Raw genomic sequence first — 17,068 nt, 5'->3', positions numbered from 1 at the left:
TTACTCAGCATTAATTAACTCAATTAATTTTTGTTCTTTAGAAAATAAAATAAAATAAGATAAAATAAAATAAAATAAAATGAACATTTACATGCTTCTTTTAAATCATTGCTCTGGGGTGGGGTTGGGGTTTCATATCCTAGCTCTCTCACCACAGCAGCTTGGGGCCAGGTGAGAAGCACCTCTCCATGGCCGCAGAAACTCCGGAAGCACATATGGGGGGAAGGGGTGCATGTCCAATTTTGTCTGTCTTCCATCCAGAGTGAGGAATGCAGCAAACTGTGCACTTTCTCTTTGCTCCCTGATGAAGGGGAACAGCTGGCACCGTTCCCGTATGAATCAGGAGGAGAGAGAAAGCTGCAGCCCCAACCCCATCCTTCCTAAAGAGCATCTGGAGGGTGGGAGCTTGGGGCTGGGACAGTCCTGGACTGGGAGGGGAATGCTCCCAGCCAGCCCCTTTCCCATGCTTGATGATTCTGTCTCCTTTCTGTTTGGTTTTATGAGAAGCAATCCCATTCTAGGCATATCTCATTTTCCTGGCACAACCATACACACACTTTGATTTAAGTTTTGTTAAGAGGAAGCTGTATACTGAATTTGTTGGTCCTAGCTCTTACTGTTTAGAAGGAGTTCTTGAAGAAACAGACAAAGACAGGCCAACACATTTTCTCCAAAATATAGTAGATACACAAACATTTTTGTGTCCATGGTACCTAAAGAAGTACTACAACTATTACTAAATAAGCCACAACAAGGTATATTTTAGCAGACTTGCATAACTTGTGCACGTTCCATAGGCACTCCATTTCCAGAAGAATACGCCAGCAACTTACTAATGCACCATCTGGAATGGTTTACTGATAATAGATTATGACTTATTTTTGCCATTTTAAAGAACAGGTCTGAGTTTTTAATGAATTGAATCTTTCTACTGGCAACTTTTTTTTTTCAGAGTAGAAGGATGAAGTAAAACGGTAGAAGAAAGCTTAAACTTGTTTCTTCTATTTTTTTGATGTCTTCTTCTGTTTCTCATATATCCACTTCTCATAGTCGATTTAGAGGCATTTTCTTTTGAAAGCTGCCTTCTCTCCTATCCCCACTCCACATACTTATTTTAAGGTAGAGACTGAGTTGGAAGTTTGTTTATATTTTCCAAAACATTGCAGAAGTGAGCAGTGATTTAATGTACCATAGTTCTGAGTTCCCAACCTGAGACACTTTGGAAAGGGTCTGATTTTCAGAAGGTACTAAGTGTTCACTATCTGAAATTCAGGTGCCTTCAAGGTGCTTCCCAAAATTTAGGCTACTATAATTACTAGACACTACCGAAACCCATTTAATACAAAAGACAGAACTTTTTTTTTGTCTCTATAGTGATGTATTGTAGCTGGGGGCTGGGGCATAGCTGTAACATCAAAATCCAGTATCCACATCTAAAGCAGATGTGCATTTTGTGGAACACAGTCAAGAAGCACATACACAGGTATGAGAGTAATGTTCCTTTATAGCTAGTGCAGAAGGTTTCTGCCTCAATGGCACACTTAAATTAGCTTTCATCAGTACTGGAGGAAGAGGCAGTATTACAGTATCCTTAAAGGAGGTGTAATTAAATTATTGGCTTTGAGGGAAAAAATATCTGGGGATGCTTCAGATTACTCTATATTAACGGATCTTAAGAAAACAGTCATCCCTAAACTCTAATACCACATATACAGTAAGAGTTAAATTTTACAAGTCTGGATTCTAGTAAGAGTTAAATTTTACAAGTCTATATTTTTACTGCTCTTTATCTTGCAAAACTAGAGCTATCTTCTCCTATCAATAGATGCTGATATTCGTAGTTGTTCAGTTCATTACCCTGAAATTTGCCATTGCTTCCAATGGAAGATGCATGAGACACATGACTTAAGTTCTTCAAAAGTTTATATGCATGACGCTCCTGCCTTAATCAAGTAGATGGTACACTGAATATTTTTAAAACCAACTAAAATTTGTTTTGACATAGGGCCTATTACTTTGCTAAACACATTGCTTATTATAAAAATGCATAACAATTAGAAAGGCCTAATATAACAGATATGCCATTGCCTCTCAAATGGAAAATATGTGTATCTTTCAGAATCCCATAATTAAACTACAAACATAATCTTTACAAATGTTTAATGGCACAGTTGGAATTCAGTCATTTTAGTACACAAAATTCCTTTCAACACATTTCTTTATTTAATTGTAGTTTATAGTAAACATTTCTTTCACAGACATTTCTTTCACAGGATAGCATCAGGCATTATTTATAAATAAATCCTAATGCATTTTTTGTTGTTCATAAGTACACAATTAAAATACATAAAAACATCCAAAAAAGAGTGCAATGCTATAAAGAAACTCCAGTTGATTTATCCTGAAAGTCCTCATAGTTTCTGTGTTTTAAGGTAATAATATTTCCTCTTCTGTTTCTGTCATTATTAAGCTATCACCCAGGCCAACATTAACTTAGAATTTGATCCAAAGCCTACTGAAGTCAAAAAGAAAAATGATTCCCAATGACCTCAATGAGCTCTCGAGTAGGCTCTTCTAAAAAAAAGTTTTAAAGAATGGTTGTAGTGATACTATACAAGTGACTTGCTGGGTTCTGTATTTATTCTCTTTGCGGAACTTCAGAACAAATCTGATCAGTTTTCAATATAAAAAATAAAGTTTGTAGCTTTCCTAAATTCAACTTGGGAACTAAAAGTTAGTACGTTGCAAACATCATTGCCAGTAATGGAATCTGTCTGGCATCCCCCTTCACTGAAAGACCAAGAGTAAAAACATATTTTTGTCAATGAAGCAAGTAAACGTGACTTACAGGAAGAGATACCAGGATCACCAGGATGAGATATGACAAATAATATTGTGCCATGTTTACACAAACACTGTACTGAGTAAAATGCAGGACAATGTAGCACTTTAAAGACTAACAAGATGGTTTATTAGATGATGAGCTTTCATGGGCCAGACCCACTTCCTCAGATCAAATAGTGGAAGAAAGTAGTCACAACCATATATACCAAAGGATACAATTAAAAAAATGAACAAATATGAAAAGGACAAATCACATTGCAGAACAGGAGGGGGATGCGGGGGGGGGGGGGAAGAAGGAAGGTAAGTGTCTGTGAATTGATGATATTAGAGGTAGGGAGAGTGGGATGTTTGTGAGTTAATGGTATTCGAGGTGATAATTGGGGAAACTATCTTGGTAATGGGTGAGATAGTTCAAGTGTTTGTTGAGTCCTTTTTGGAAAGTGTCGAATTTTAACATGAATGACAGTTCAGAGGATTCCCTTTCAAGTGCAGATGTAAAAGGTCTTTGTAGCAGAATGCAGGTGGTTAAGTCATTGAGAGAGTGTCCTTTCTGGTTAAAATGGCAAGAAACTGTTTTTTCTTTGTGATCTTGTCTGATATCTGTTTTGTGGGCATTAATCCTTTGGCGAAGTGTCTGAGATGTTTGTCCAATGTACATAGCAGACGGACACTTTCGGCACATGATAGCATAGATTATATTTCTGGATGCGCAGGAATATGTGTTCTTGATCTTATAACTCACTTGGTTAGGTCCAATAATGGTATCAGCAGAATGAATATGTGGACAAAGCTGGCAAGGGGGTTTGTTGCAAGGGAAGGTACCAGGGTTGGTATTAGTGTGGTATGTCCTGTGGTGGTTGGTAAGAATCATCTTGAGGTTAGGTGGTTGTCTATAGGAGACTATGGGTCTGCCTCTTTGAGTATGGTATCCTGTTCCAGTATAGGCTGTAGTTTATTGATAATGTGTTGGACAGGTTTAAGTTGTACTTAAACACTGTACTGAGTACAGTGACTAGATAAAATATCAGAAATGCAGCGGGGCCCAGAACTCAGCTGGTGTGAATCAGCAAAACAAGACAAAGTCCTAAAATCATTCTGAAGACCACTGACCTTTAGCCAATGAGCTCAGTTATTATAAAATGCAAGAAAAAAATACAAACAATGAACTTAAGCCAAACTATACCACAACCAGATAGAAGTCAGTCTTGTATTTATTTACAGCGCAAAACCATCTCTATTCTACTGTGCTTCACACATTGACAGTGTGATTTACACATATGAGGGAATTTGCAAAATTCAAGGAGTCAGACAACCCTGAAGTTTTGAGTAGCTCTTATAGACTTCTTACATATGCAAGCTCCCTCTAATGGGGTGTCTGACTATGTCATGATTCAGCTAACTTGTGCTCAGTCATAGCCAGAACTCACACATACAACTAACCTATGAGAGACTGACTTACTTGAATATTAATAACCCTGTCCCTGCAAGATCCTCAGGTCATAGATCAACTAACACAGCTTCAACAAGAACATTGTTGGAACAGCCCAATAAAACAAACAATATTTCACAGTTTTCCTTAAAAGAGAAGAGAGTCCTGGCATCGAAACAATTTACATGGTAGAAACCCTGGGATCTCTAGTTGTCTAGCCAGGTACTGGGCAGGGAAGCTGTCAGGAAAATCAGCCTTTAGAGAACTTTGGGGAAATCAGACTGTCTCTATGACACCTTTGGATTCTAGTCCTTTTCCCGGTCATTGTTACTTTTAAAGTTAGCCGTCTGTGTTGATTTCAAAAGTTCACAACCACCTGTTAGTAAGCAATTATCACTTTTTAAAATGTCAGCTAAAAACCCACAAATAAAACAAATCAGAGAATTTCGCTGTTTCTATAGACAAGACATGAACAGGAAAAAAGGCAAAGCTTAACAAAGATGGGGGAGGTGTTCAATGGCACAAAGGTCACTGGAACTAATTGGGAGATAGCTACTCTTCTTTCTGAATAATTGAATGATCAGAGTGAACTCGGATATGGGTATCAGGATTTCCTTGTACAAGCAATGCCTCTATATATCCCTATCTGTAATAATACTGCCCCAGATACTTCTATATAGAAACTCTAGGGGAATATGTATTCTTATTTCAGTGGCTGCTGGATCATACCCTATGCCAAATGCACCATGTACCTGTGTTCTCACATGTATCTAATAAAGAGTTGTGGGTCTTTTTTAGATTTTTGATGATCTGGCATGGAGGGATCTAATGACACTACCAGGAAGAAATAGGTGAAGCCTGAACATTAGCTGCCAGAGATACTTTTATTATACGGAATAAGAGGTAAGTATAAAAGGGGGAGAACATTTTTATTAGTACATTATTTTTTAGCACTTACTTTCTGCAATAAGCTACTTTACATGTCTTCAGCCTTTTTAATACTTTCCTTCATTTCATTATGATAAATTATATCTCCCACTAAAAGAAGCTGGGAAAGGAAAAGATCACTGTAGCAACTCATAAACAGTACAAGTAACTACTGTATGAATCAGTAACTTGGGGTTATATCTTCATGGTGACTATAAAGGTGAAGAATGAAAAATCTTTGGCATTTACTCTCCTGAGTAAAAGATGATAGGCTATAAGGATGTATGAGATACAGTATTTCAGGAAAGAATTAGTCATATAAGCATTCTTTCTCTGCTTTCATATCTAGTTATGGTGGATATTTATTCAAAGAAAAACAGTAAAAGTATGCAAACTCCTTGCTGTCAAAGAAGCAGGGAAAAGTAGTATGACTTTTCCATTGAAAAAGGTCAAAATAGATAGACACACAGTCTGTGGAATAGTTTGATGAGTAATCACAGAGTAATCTCAGTGGCTGCCTCCTCTCCAGAAAGCATACTCTTATCACTAAAATTGTTCAGTATGGGCTCAGTTCAAAAGCTCATGAAAGTGTCCATGAGACACTTTCCATTGATTTCCAGGTGCTTTGGATCAAGCTCCTTAAAACACTCAAAGTGAGGTACAGTGATCATCAGTATTTTGGGACCCTCACCAGAAGTATTTTATCAATACAGGACTCACATTACTAATGTTTCAGGGCATAAACCGATCACCAGATGTATACAAAGGAAATGTCTGTTTGTGTTGCAGTCTTAAAATGTTAAACCTCTCTAGTCTGGCATCATCAAGACCTGACTGGTGCCGAAACAGAGAATTTGCCGAACCATAGTAAGCCAATATTGTCTAGCAGCATTATCAACATTTCCACTGTTTACTGGGCTTTTAGAAGACATTTAGGGATAAATTAGAGCTAAACAAAAGCACAGAACACCGAGAGCCAGGACTGGTGGCTTTAAACAAATGTCATGGGGCTGTAGGAAACTTGGCTACACCCATGACAAGTGGAGATCTGGCTAACTAAAATCATGCTGGACCACAGATGTTGCTGGATCAAAGAGTGACTAGAGAAGTGCAGCTTGTATTTCATGAGGGTTTGTGCCTTCCACTGATGCAGACAGGACAATGGACTGAATGGAACATTGGTCTGGTGGTACATGGCAAGTTCCTAAGCCCCTGCTTTCAAACTATAAAAAAGAAGATTCAGCTTGAACTGCCATTACTGGAGAAACCCTAATGTCTTGTGTGTCACACATTTTCCAAAGCCAGATTTCATTATATATACAAGAATGAATCAGATACAGGCTGGAATGATTATACAGCAATTATTTTACTGCAGACAAGTCAAAAAGTTTCATCATAAATTGTGTTTCTTACAAGAAGATGACACTATTTCATGATTGCTGCAATCCCAAGTTGGCTGTTGCAGGAGATTTGTGACAGACCTGACGGTGTGAGATACCCCTGTTCTCTTTACTTCTGAATTTGTACCTCAAAGCTCTCATCTGTCATCCTGTTTGTCCCAACTCTGTCCTCAGTCATGCTGAAAATTCTGTATATGCCATCATCTTTGAAATGTCATGACATTCATGGATCAGTAAAATCTTTTAAGAGAGCATGGAAAATGTCTGAAATAAGCTTTCTAAATTGAAAATATGATTGTTTTAGAAAGATGAATAAAATGAATATAATAGAAAAGAAAATATGTTAACAAGGTTGATTCCATTTGATAATTTTCTTCTATGTTGTATGATCTTTATACATAATTATACATATAGGAAATTAATAAATTTGGGATTAGATGAAAGGCATCACTGGAGGCCCTCACATAATCTCACCATTCTGGTGTTTATACTAGGTAATATTTAAAAAGATCTGTGAATTCTTACTTAAAAGAATCAGTTCATAAATGGCTTGGTAAATACTGTAAATGGAAAATGTAATTCAAACATATACAGTAAATACAGAATCAGGGGTCTGGTAGCAAAGACTGAAAAGAGGAAAAGCTGCTACAGTAAAAGGATTTTTAAAGAAGGACTTGGAATGACTGTAGAAAAATCATTAAAGCCTGCAGTTTAATAGCTGGTATTAACTTAGAACACAAACAGAATGCCAGGGTTTCTAAAAACCTACAAGATTACAGTCACAGTTTCAGGGTAACTGCACCTCTGTAAGTATCAGAAGGGTAGCCGTGTTAGTCTGAATCTGCGTAAACAATGAAAAGTCCTGTGGCACCTTATAGACTAACAGATTTATTAGAGCATAAGCTTTCATGGGCAAAGGCCCACTTCACCCACGAAAGATTATGCTCCAATAAATCTGTTAGTCTATAAGGTGCCACAGGACTTCTCGTTGATTATGCACCTCTATAAGGACTCCCAGTTAAGATTTCTTGCTCCCACCTCTCTCTTCTCTTGTGTGGACTGGAGTTTCCCCCTCCTGACAAGGGCTATAAGGCTCCATCTATCTTACACTCTGATATATCCAGCAAGCCAGTAGTACTAAAGGCTGGTAGTACCAGGCTGTCTCTAGACTGGCAAGTTTTTCCGCAAAATCATCTGCTTTTGCGGAAAAACTTGCCAGCCGTCTACACTGGCCGCTTGAATTTCCACAAGAGCACTGACGATCTCATGTAAGATTGTCAGTGCTTTTGTGGAAATACTATGCTGCTCCCATTCGGGCAAAAGTCTTTTTCCAAAAGACTTTTGCGCAAAAGGGCCAGTGTAGACAGCAGAGATTTCTTTTCCGCAAAAAAGCCCCAATCGCAAAAAGTACTTTTGCGGAAAAACGTCCTGCCAATCTAGACTCTCTTTTCCGAAAATGCTTTTAACGGAAAACTTTTCTGTTAAAAGCATTTCCGGAAAATCATGCCAGTGTAGACATAGCCCTAGTGTTTTGCTGTGTATTTACAACAGTTACAAGTTACCTCACACTAACTATCACCTTTATTCATAAGGGAAAACCACTAGAAAGAAAAAACAAACTTCTTATAGGTTGGACCTCCTTATTCCAGCACCCTTGATTATTGACCAGTCCCAGATGGGAGAATTAGCCGGACCAGGGGAGGTCTCCTGCCACTGGCCCCCCAGTCCACCGCCCCTCAGTGCTGCTGACTCTGTTGCCCTAGCCATCTCTGCATCTCCTACTATTGTCGACCCAGCTGGGTTACCAGCCCCACTGCTACCAGCACCTGGCTCCCAGTTGAACTGCCTGTTGTGCTGCTGCCAGCCCCAGCCCCACTTCTGCTGCTGGAGTTTGTGGGGAGCTGCTGGAGGTTCTGACCCCAGCCCTGCTGCTGCGGGCTGCTGGAGACTCTGGCTCTGCTGCTGCAGACTCCAGGGCACTGCCAGTCTAGCATCACTGCTATGGGCTGCTAGGGGCTACTGCAGGCTCCAGCCCCAATCCTACTGCCATGGTTTGCTGTCAGAGGCTGTGGGCTCCAGCCCCATCCCGCTGCCCCAGGCTGCTGGGGGCTGCTGCAGGCTCCTGCTCCCAGTTCTGCTTCTGGATGCTGGTCTCCTCTGCTACTAGGCTCCCAGGGCTCTCTGGTCCAGGAATATCCATGGTCCAGCAAAACCACTGATGTTGCCAAACCAGAGAGTACTGGTTTTGGGAGGTGTAACCTCTAAGGCTACATCTACATTGCTCTCTCTTGCGCAATAACATATGCAAATGAGGTGTGCCTCATTTGCATACTTAATGAGCCACCGCAAGGGGCTTTTGCACAAGAGCCATTCTGCTGCTTATTTTCAGGCAAAATGGATCTTGCACAAGAGGGGAGGGTTTGCACAAGAAGAAGCTGTATAGACGGCTCCTTCTTGTGCAAAAGCTCCTTGAGCTAAATGGTGGCTCATTAAGTATGCAAATGAGGGATTGTGATATTCGTAGCAGCGCCTCATTTGCATATGTTCTTGCTCAAGAGACGCAATGTAGATATAGGCCATGTGCAGGCTGAAAGCTGACCAGAGATAACACCTATCAGTCTTATGGGGTCGTGATAAGCCAAAGTCTTTTGAACCCTTCCTCAAAGCTTGGGGCCCTTGGACAGAAGATCCTCTCCATGTGCTGAATCAGAAAGAAGGTCCTCACAACCTTTTTAAAGCTAAAAACCTTTCTTTGTTTCTTAGTCTTTGGAAACCCAGTTTGAACCAGTGTAAGCAAACGTCCAGGGTGTTTACATTGCAAGTGCTTCATCTTAGTCACCCTGTGCTGTCATTAGTTCCTGAAGGAGGTGTGATAATCCTCCCCTATGGAGTAGAACACAATCCTACCTAGGCTCCTTAGCCCACAGTGCTGCAGAAACTTAATACAATATAGTTCTTCCCAGATGTACTGCATGTGGGTGCAATATCTGTCACAATTACAATATGAATCAAAAGTTTTACCAGAAGATAACACAACATAATGGCTTGAGATCTCAGCGGGTGAGTGTTTCTTTTTATTTTTAATGCAAAAATAGAAATAACATATTTGCTCCTAGAGGGTTGCTATGTACAGCAACCAAAGCTAGACCAGATGTGCAAGCAGAAACCTAGGCTTATTTCCATTAGGAAATAACACATTTTATGAAGCTATAATGGAAGTTTGTATATTTCTTAAGGGGATTCAAAGGAGCCTTGCAAACTCAAATTTTCAAAGGACAAAGGAATAAGATGATCTAAAAGCTGGGATTAATATGGGGGAAAACATATCAAAGTATGTTAAACAGGTAGCCTAAAAGATAATGAAAACTGCTAACAGCTTCAGTGAGTTCAGGAAACAACAGGATGAACGTAAAATAAGAGATTATACAAATAATGGGAAACATTTGTTACTGTATTTATATAACTAATTTTATTTCGTGTTTGAAGGTAGTTTCTTTAAACATGAAAGATTATACATTCATATTGCTGCAATATGCCTGCATAAACTAAGATGTTCTGTGAACTAGTAACTATAAATCCCATGAATTATAGCTTTAAAACAAGCTACAGTAACGGGGGAAAATACTGGGGGGAGGGAGGGAGAACAAATATAGGTGCAGATCCTCGGCTGCACCAAGTTTCTGCTCAGCACACAGAATGTGATGGACTCCCTGAATCTCTGACAGGATCTGCTCTGACTAGATCCCCAGCAGAACTTAGAGCATCATTGGTTGTGGTAACAATCCTCAACGGACTTTATATCAGTCTGAAATAACAAAGTACTCAGTCTCTTTATCCCTCTCTGATCACTACCTGCACTTACGGAAGATGGAATAGGAGCATGCTATGACAGCTTTGTGCACACTAGGAATGATCCTGTATTAATGGAATCTCAACTGGGGAGTCTCCAGGCTGGTTTCCACACCCTTTGCACTAATTAAGTGGACAAGACTAAAGAACCTGGCCGACAGAAGTTGTAGCAGTGTGCAGTGTTCCCTATAAGCTTAGCACTTGTGCGGCTGTTCATCTGGGTGTTTTGTTTTTATTGGTGGTGCATATTCACACATGCCTTAGGGCATATAACAAAATTTATTCCACACAGAGATGGAAAAATATCTGCACAGGGATAGAAAAGATTAGAGGGAACATTGGTAGTGTATGAACAGCCTGTGATGAGCAAGCTCATGCTGAGTATTTTTCACTTTCATCAGACAGTATGATGAGGGATTTTGAATATGTTGATACGAATGGCTAGGTATACAGTTCTGCACTGAAGAGTGTTATTTAAAATTCCATGATTAGGAACATAGAAATTGCTCTACTGGAATGGAGCAGTGGTCCATTTAGTCTAGAATCCTGTCTCCAATGGTAGCTAGCTGTTTGAGAGGATGTTGTAAGAATACCAGTACTGGAAAATGATCTGCACATAGAAGAAGATTCTGACTCATCAACTTGTGAATGTCTTATGCCCTGAAACATGGAGGTTTATTATTATTGCAAAACAGAAAAATCTCTTCTGATGTAACTCTAGATATTTTCAAAATAACTATTTCCCTACACCAGTGCTCCAGTTCTTTTTCCATGAAAAAGGGTAAACAGGAGTGCCTGATTTACTTTCTATATACTTATCTTCCCTCTAAACTAACGGTCTTTTAAAACTGTGCATACATGGAAGCCTCTTATGTTTCTTACAATTTCTGCAACCCATCTCTGAACCTTTCAATTTCTAGGAAATCATTTTATAGATAGAGGGATCAGAAATAATCATAGTGTTCAAAGTGAAAATGTACTGTTGGTTTATATAATGCAATTATATATTCACAGTAAGAATCTTTATTTCATTTTATATACCTCAAAATACACAGCTTACTTCATGACTGCTGCTTCACATTAAACAGGGTTTTTTTTTTCTGAACTGCCCACAGTGCCACCCAGGTATTTTTCCTGAGTGGTACAAATAATTTAAACTCAAACAATACATAGTAGTTGTTCAAATGATCTTCCTATGTCAATTACCTTGCTTTTGTGAACAGTGATTTTCATTTGTCATCAAGTCCCTCGTCCATCTGTCTTGATTAGGTCTGTTTGAAATTCTTCACACTGTGTTTGGATTTGACATAAAATTATTTATCTTAAGCAATTTATACATTTTGACCAATATCATTAATGTACCGTACTTGGTCTTGGTATGAAATAATGAAAGAGCCAGCTATTTACCTTTGCAGTGCTTGAATTTGGTAATTTCATATCAATTGCTCCTGTCTTTTAGACAATTCCTATTTCATCATATTTCTTAAAAATATTCTTGCTAACTAGATAGTTTATCTAAATATACATAACTAAATAGCTTCTGCAAAGGACTCCCCAAAGATTTTTTTTGAATGTTTATAATCTAAATAATTTCATCTACAGAGTAATTAGCATGTATTACATCTATTCAAGATTTTTTCTTCTAGGTCTTCCATGGATCATCTGCAATGAGACTCCTGATTTTCTTTACCGAGATACATTCTAAGGTCACTAATGTTCTGTTCATGGTCAGGTCCAAGTATGCCTTCTGCATTATTAGTCTGTCCTCTTCCTTCAATATTTCATCCGTGGGATTTTGTGTTTCTATACATGATTGCTTCTTGTTCTACAGTCATTACCATTAAAAAGTCAACAATTACTAAGAGTTACCACACCATAGTAGGTAAAATACCACTGTTTTAATTTATCTGAGGATAGAGAAATGCTATGGAATCTAAAACAGTAGTAGCCATTGGTACTACTTCAATGTTTTTCTTTTGCAGTGTCTCCTCTTCTCTCACTTTCCAATGGTATCCCTCTGTGCTCAGTCTTTAGTCCTTTCCCTGTCAATCTCCACTTCCTGGAGGAGCTCATCCAGCTCTATTAGTTAAATTACCTACTTCGGGGGTAGCCGAGTTAGTCTGTAAAGTATAAACTTAAAAAAGTGGCCATGAAAGCTCATGATACCATCTACATGTTCTGTTAGTCTATAAAGTGCTACCAGACCATTTGTTACCAATACAATGATGATTCTTTAGCACTAATTTCTCTACTTCTATCCATCATTTGAAACTGTCTGATAGCTATGCCTACAGATTTGTCTGCCTACACAAATTGGATTTACGAAAGGTTACAGTTTCTTTTTCCTCTTCCCCTTATTTTTCCCCCTTTTTCTTTTACCATAAATAACTCCACCAGAGTCTCAGTTGCTCAGACTTGATGTTTCTGTTTGAATCCTCTCATCCTGTTATCATCCAGGATGTTATTAAATCTGGGCCATTCTTCCTCCATCCCATGTCCCAAATCCATCCCTTTCTTTCCAACTCTACTGCTAAAAGCCTGCCTCTCAGAACCCCTTGCCTTGATCATTGCAATCTATTCCTCTCTGGCCTCCTCACCTCTTGCACTGCAGATCTCAAATCTATCCAGTGCATTGTGGTTATAATTGTCTTTCTTATTCACACCTTGTAGCCAGACAGGAACCCCCTTGTAACATCCATTTTTGCTTGCCTGGAGCATACAGGGCACACAGAGAAGAAGGCCCAGGCTGTGTGACCGTAAATGGCTGTAAACAGAGATACGCCAATTGCTGACCAAGAGGCTGCCAAGGAGTGCCCTTGACTGAAACCCATATTGATACGAACACACATCCATCCGCGGGGGGAGGAATCTCTCGCCCAGTAAAAAATGTCTAGTGCTCACAATTTAGTTATCTCTCTTGCAAGTGTAAATTAACTTGAAACTTGCTTGTAAGAACTGGCGCCACAAAACGGACCAGTACAATTCGGCATCTTAGATAAGAAAGAGAATACGGGCCCCCAGGGGTATAAAGATAGGTCCAGCAGCGCATTTTCTCTGAGTGTCAATCTACCATCTATCTGCTGGTCAGGTTTGGTGTTTGATCTCCCGAGGTTCCAAGGGGACGCCCACCTCGTATTCGTCTTTCCTAGGAATTGAGAGACCAGCCCTGGCCTGACACGCTGGAGTCGAGAGGCACAGAAAGGGGTAAAAATTGTACCTGGATGTGGTCCTTTGTTTAAGTATATATATACATAGACTTAGAGCTCTTTAAAGATTAAGCTGTCACTTGGTACCATTATTTCTATTTTCTATCTTTATTTTCTTTGTAACCATTTTTAAAATCTGTATTTGTTAGCATTTAAGAAATAGAGCAATAGCCATTGTAACCATATGCTTTTATAAGTCTTTTAATAAACCTGTAACTGTTTAAGCTTTAACCTGACTCCTTCAGTTGCTGTAACAGAACCAAGCACAATTTAAAAGAACTTCAGCCGGTCATAAAGGGACAGACATAGGGAGAGCTTGGGCGTTTGGATCTGTGTCACTCCCAGGTGACAAGATCCATTGGGGCACCTTTCCAGCCTTTCCCAGGCTGCCCGCTGCGAAGGAACTTTGTGTTCTAGCAGTTAAAATCTAAGGTGTAATAAGCTCTTCCTATATAACAGGGCGTCTGTTGGCCTGCTGGCCACCCTCTGCGATGGGACCCTAGTCCTAGCAGTAAAGACACGGACGTTAAACCTTTTCTCGGAAGCATACACACACACACTGCCCTGACCGTCGGCTGACACACCTTCAATAGTCCCATCTCTGTCCTTGAGTCCCTGTAGTGACTTCTAATCTCTTTCTTCATCAAATTCAACTCCTTATTTTATCTTCAAGCTTCAGTTCCTCCCACCATCCCATCACTGGTTTCTCATATTTCCCTTCTTGTGCCCTATCATTTGCTAAAACAGCATGCCTTTTTTCCTTCTAATTCAAGCTTCTTGGCACCTACATTTATAATATCGTTCTTGGTCCATACATCTTAATTTTTCAAACTCCTCTGAAAGACTCAATTCTTCTAGTTTAGTCTTGAAGTGCTAACTTACAATGCATTGCTTCTGCTCTTGACAGATTTTATTTAGTCAATCAAAATAATAATGTATAAGTTGAAACAAAATATCTAAAAATATATTGTGTTTGTACAGTAACGGATGTCAAAATCTCCTATGGTAACTCTATCCTTGTCAAAATCCCCTTCCTCACACATTGACATGAATGTTGTCCTATATTTAACTTAGAGTTAAGGGATGTTGTATTAACTTAAACATAATAGATGGATTAAAGTTGTTAACATCACTGTGCATTATTACCAGTGTTAAACAGAATCTGAGGCTACGTCTACACTATAGGAATTTTTGAGCAAACTCGGCCGCTTTTGTGCAAAAACCCATGGATTTTCCACACCTCAAGTGTGTTTTTGCTCAAGAAAATTTACAGTAGAATGGCAGAACAGAGGGCTTTTTGCAGTATAGGTATACCTCTTTCTAAGAGGAATAACTTCTTTTTGCGCAAGAGTTCTTGGGCAAAAAGGTGTGTTTGGATGCTCAACAGGGGTTTCTTGCGCAAAAAGAGCCTATCAGAAAAAGCAGAGATGCTCTGATGGCCATTCTGTTAATGACAATCAGAGCTTTCTTGCACAAGAGTGTCCATGCAGTGTGGATTCTCTCTTGTGCAAAAGTGCATTGCTTTTGTGCGAGATGTTTTTGCAGAAGAAATCTTCCACAAAAAGCTTCTCGTGCAAAAAGCCTTCAGCGTAGACGTAGCCTGAGGTTTGGTATAGTAGGACCTCAGGCATAGCAGATAAAGAAAAGAATGAAAAAACAGTTAAAGCATTTCAACTGTAAAGTATTAAATAGGGTCTTCGTTTTAAGAGCATCCTTTGTTCCTTTTTACTGGAGAATTTTTAAAAGTAAAAAAAATCTGGTTTAGCAGACTTAGAGTCCTTCAAAGATGGTAATAACTGTCCTGTTGGGAAAGAAGAAATTGGTTGAGGTAGGATGGAGCTGTTTTTGCTGTTGTTGGTATAGTCCAATCCTGTTTCATTCCAGGTGGTGTTTGGGACTCAGCTGGATCCAGCAGAGATGTCAATGTCATCTTGGTCCCTGTCTCTTGTCCAATTTGGTCAGGACATCTCTCAGGATCAAGGTGACAAAAAGCAGGAGTCCCAGGAGAGAACAGGGATGGCAGCTGCATTTGTGACGTTTGCTCCAATAGCCAGTTTTAATACCCCAAATCTCTTTAGAGATCCACAAAAGGAGTAATGGAGAGAATAGACCTTCCCCTTATTATTTTGTCCACCAATTAAGTCTATTTTTTACACCAGTTTCAGGTCACTAATTTATGGTTCCACACTTTTCTTGTTTATCATGCAAGTTCTTACCAGTCCTTGAATTATAGCAGTTGACTTTTTTGTTTGGACTAACTCAGTTTTTCATACCTTTTCCCATTAACATTTATTATTATAGGAAATTGTGATGTCTTATACATTTTCACATACTTTGTAAGCTCAGTTCACAATTAGGGTGAATTTGTGGACCCACTTATCGCACTAGGAATCTCAAAAAATCATTTTGTCTTTACCCCCCATGCTGAGATTGTAAGTTCCCTGGAGCAGGTATCTTTCTTTGATTTGATTAAAAATACCATGCACGATTGTAGCACCAAAGAAATAAATATGAATTTGCAAAGATTCATACATGGATTCTCAAGAAGCAAAATGTGTTAAGTTTACACAGCTCTAGTATCAATTTGATTTTATTAGTTTATGCCCCCATATGTACCACAGGCTCCCATTTTAGTTGCAAGCAACAATCATCATTCAAAGTCTATTTCTATGTTGTACTTCCAGTGGACATAACAGAAAAGGCACTGCTGTTGGGAAGAGTAGAGGATACCTTGTATCACCTTGGCTTTGTCTGGATTCTGGCTTTCTTTGAAAGCCAAAATGATCCCCTGGCATATGTTAAAGCCACATCAGCTGTCCATCTCAGGTTGGCTGTGGACTTCAGGGAAGAAATGCTGTCATGCCATGCGCTATATTTCCCCCTCTGTGACCCCAGCAAACCATATATTCCAAGAGCAGGGCTGGGGTCCTGTATGTTTGATGAGTGAATTTGCTCTGGTCTATTGCAGCAAATGACATAATAAAGGCGCTTGCTTAGAAACAGCTGTGAGGTAACTTGTAATTGTCAGCAATCGACAACAAAGCACAGGAGTTTGTATATTGCTAGTGTCTCTAGCTTGCCATATTTTAATGATTTACGGTCAGATTATGTAAATTATGCAACAATCTGAGTGAGGAGTAGTGAATAGCAGTATAGCCCAACTAGCACAGAACACTGCAGTTCATCTGCTCAGCAATATCAGGTGCCATAAACACAGTTCTGCTTTTTATACTGGCCTCCTGTAGAGTCAAGTTCAAGATCTCCATCCTTGTCATCAAGGCATTCAGTAGCTTAGGCCTGGGGCAACTAAATCTCTTGGCTGTGAACTACAACTCCTCTCCCCATGGCACAATTGACCACCAGGGTAAAATTAGGCTGTATGGGAACTGGAGCTTTCTCCCACTGCATGGGAA

General features: G+C 39.4%; 1 long non-coding RNA gene across 1 annotated transcript in view; it reads right to left on the bottom strand.

Annotated features, from left to right (window-relative positions):
* LOC112545828 (uncharacterized) overlaps positions 1 to 16,597 on the bottom strand; it is a 32,616-nt gene extending 16,019 nt beyond the window's left edge. The window contains exons 1-2 of the long non-coding RNA XR_012903410.2: positions 16,386 to 16,597; positions 11,656 to 11,739 (exon numbers count right to left, since the gene is read on the bottom strand). This is a non-coding gene — a long non-coding RNA (uncharacterized LOC112545828). The remainder of the gene's footprint in view (positions 1 to 11,655; positions 11,740 to 16,385) is intronic.
* Positions 16,598 to 17,068: the final 471 nt, after the last annotated feature.

This window comes from Pelodiscus sinensis, chromosome 5 (genome assembly GCF_052426305.1).
Source record: "Pelodiscus sinensis isolate ZL-2025 chromosome 5, ASM5242630v1, whole genome shotgun sequence".
Classification (NCBI taxonomy): domain Eukaryota; kingdom Metazoa; phylum Chordata; order Testudines; family Trionychidae; genus Pelodiscus; species Pelodiscus sinensis.
The sequence above is the reverse complement of the archived record's forward strand: the minus strand, read 5'-3'. Positions and strand labels throughout refer to the sequence as shown.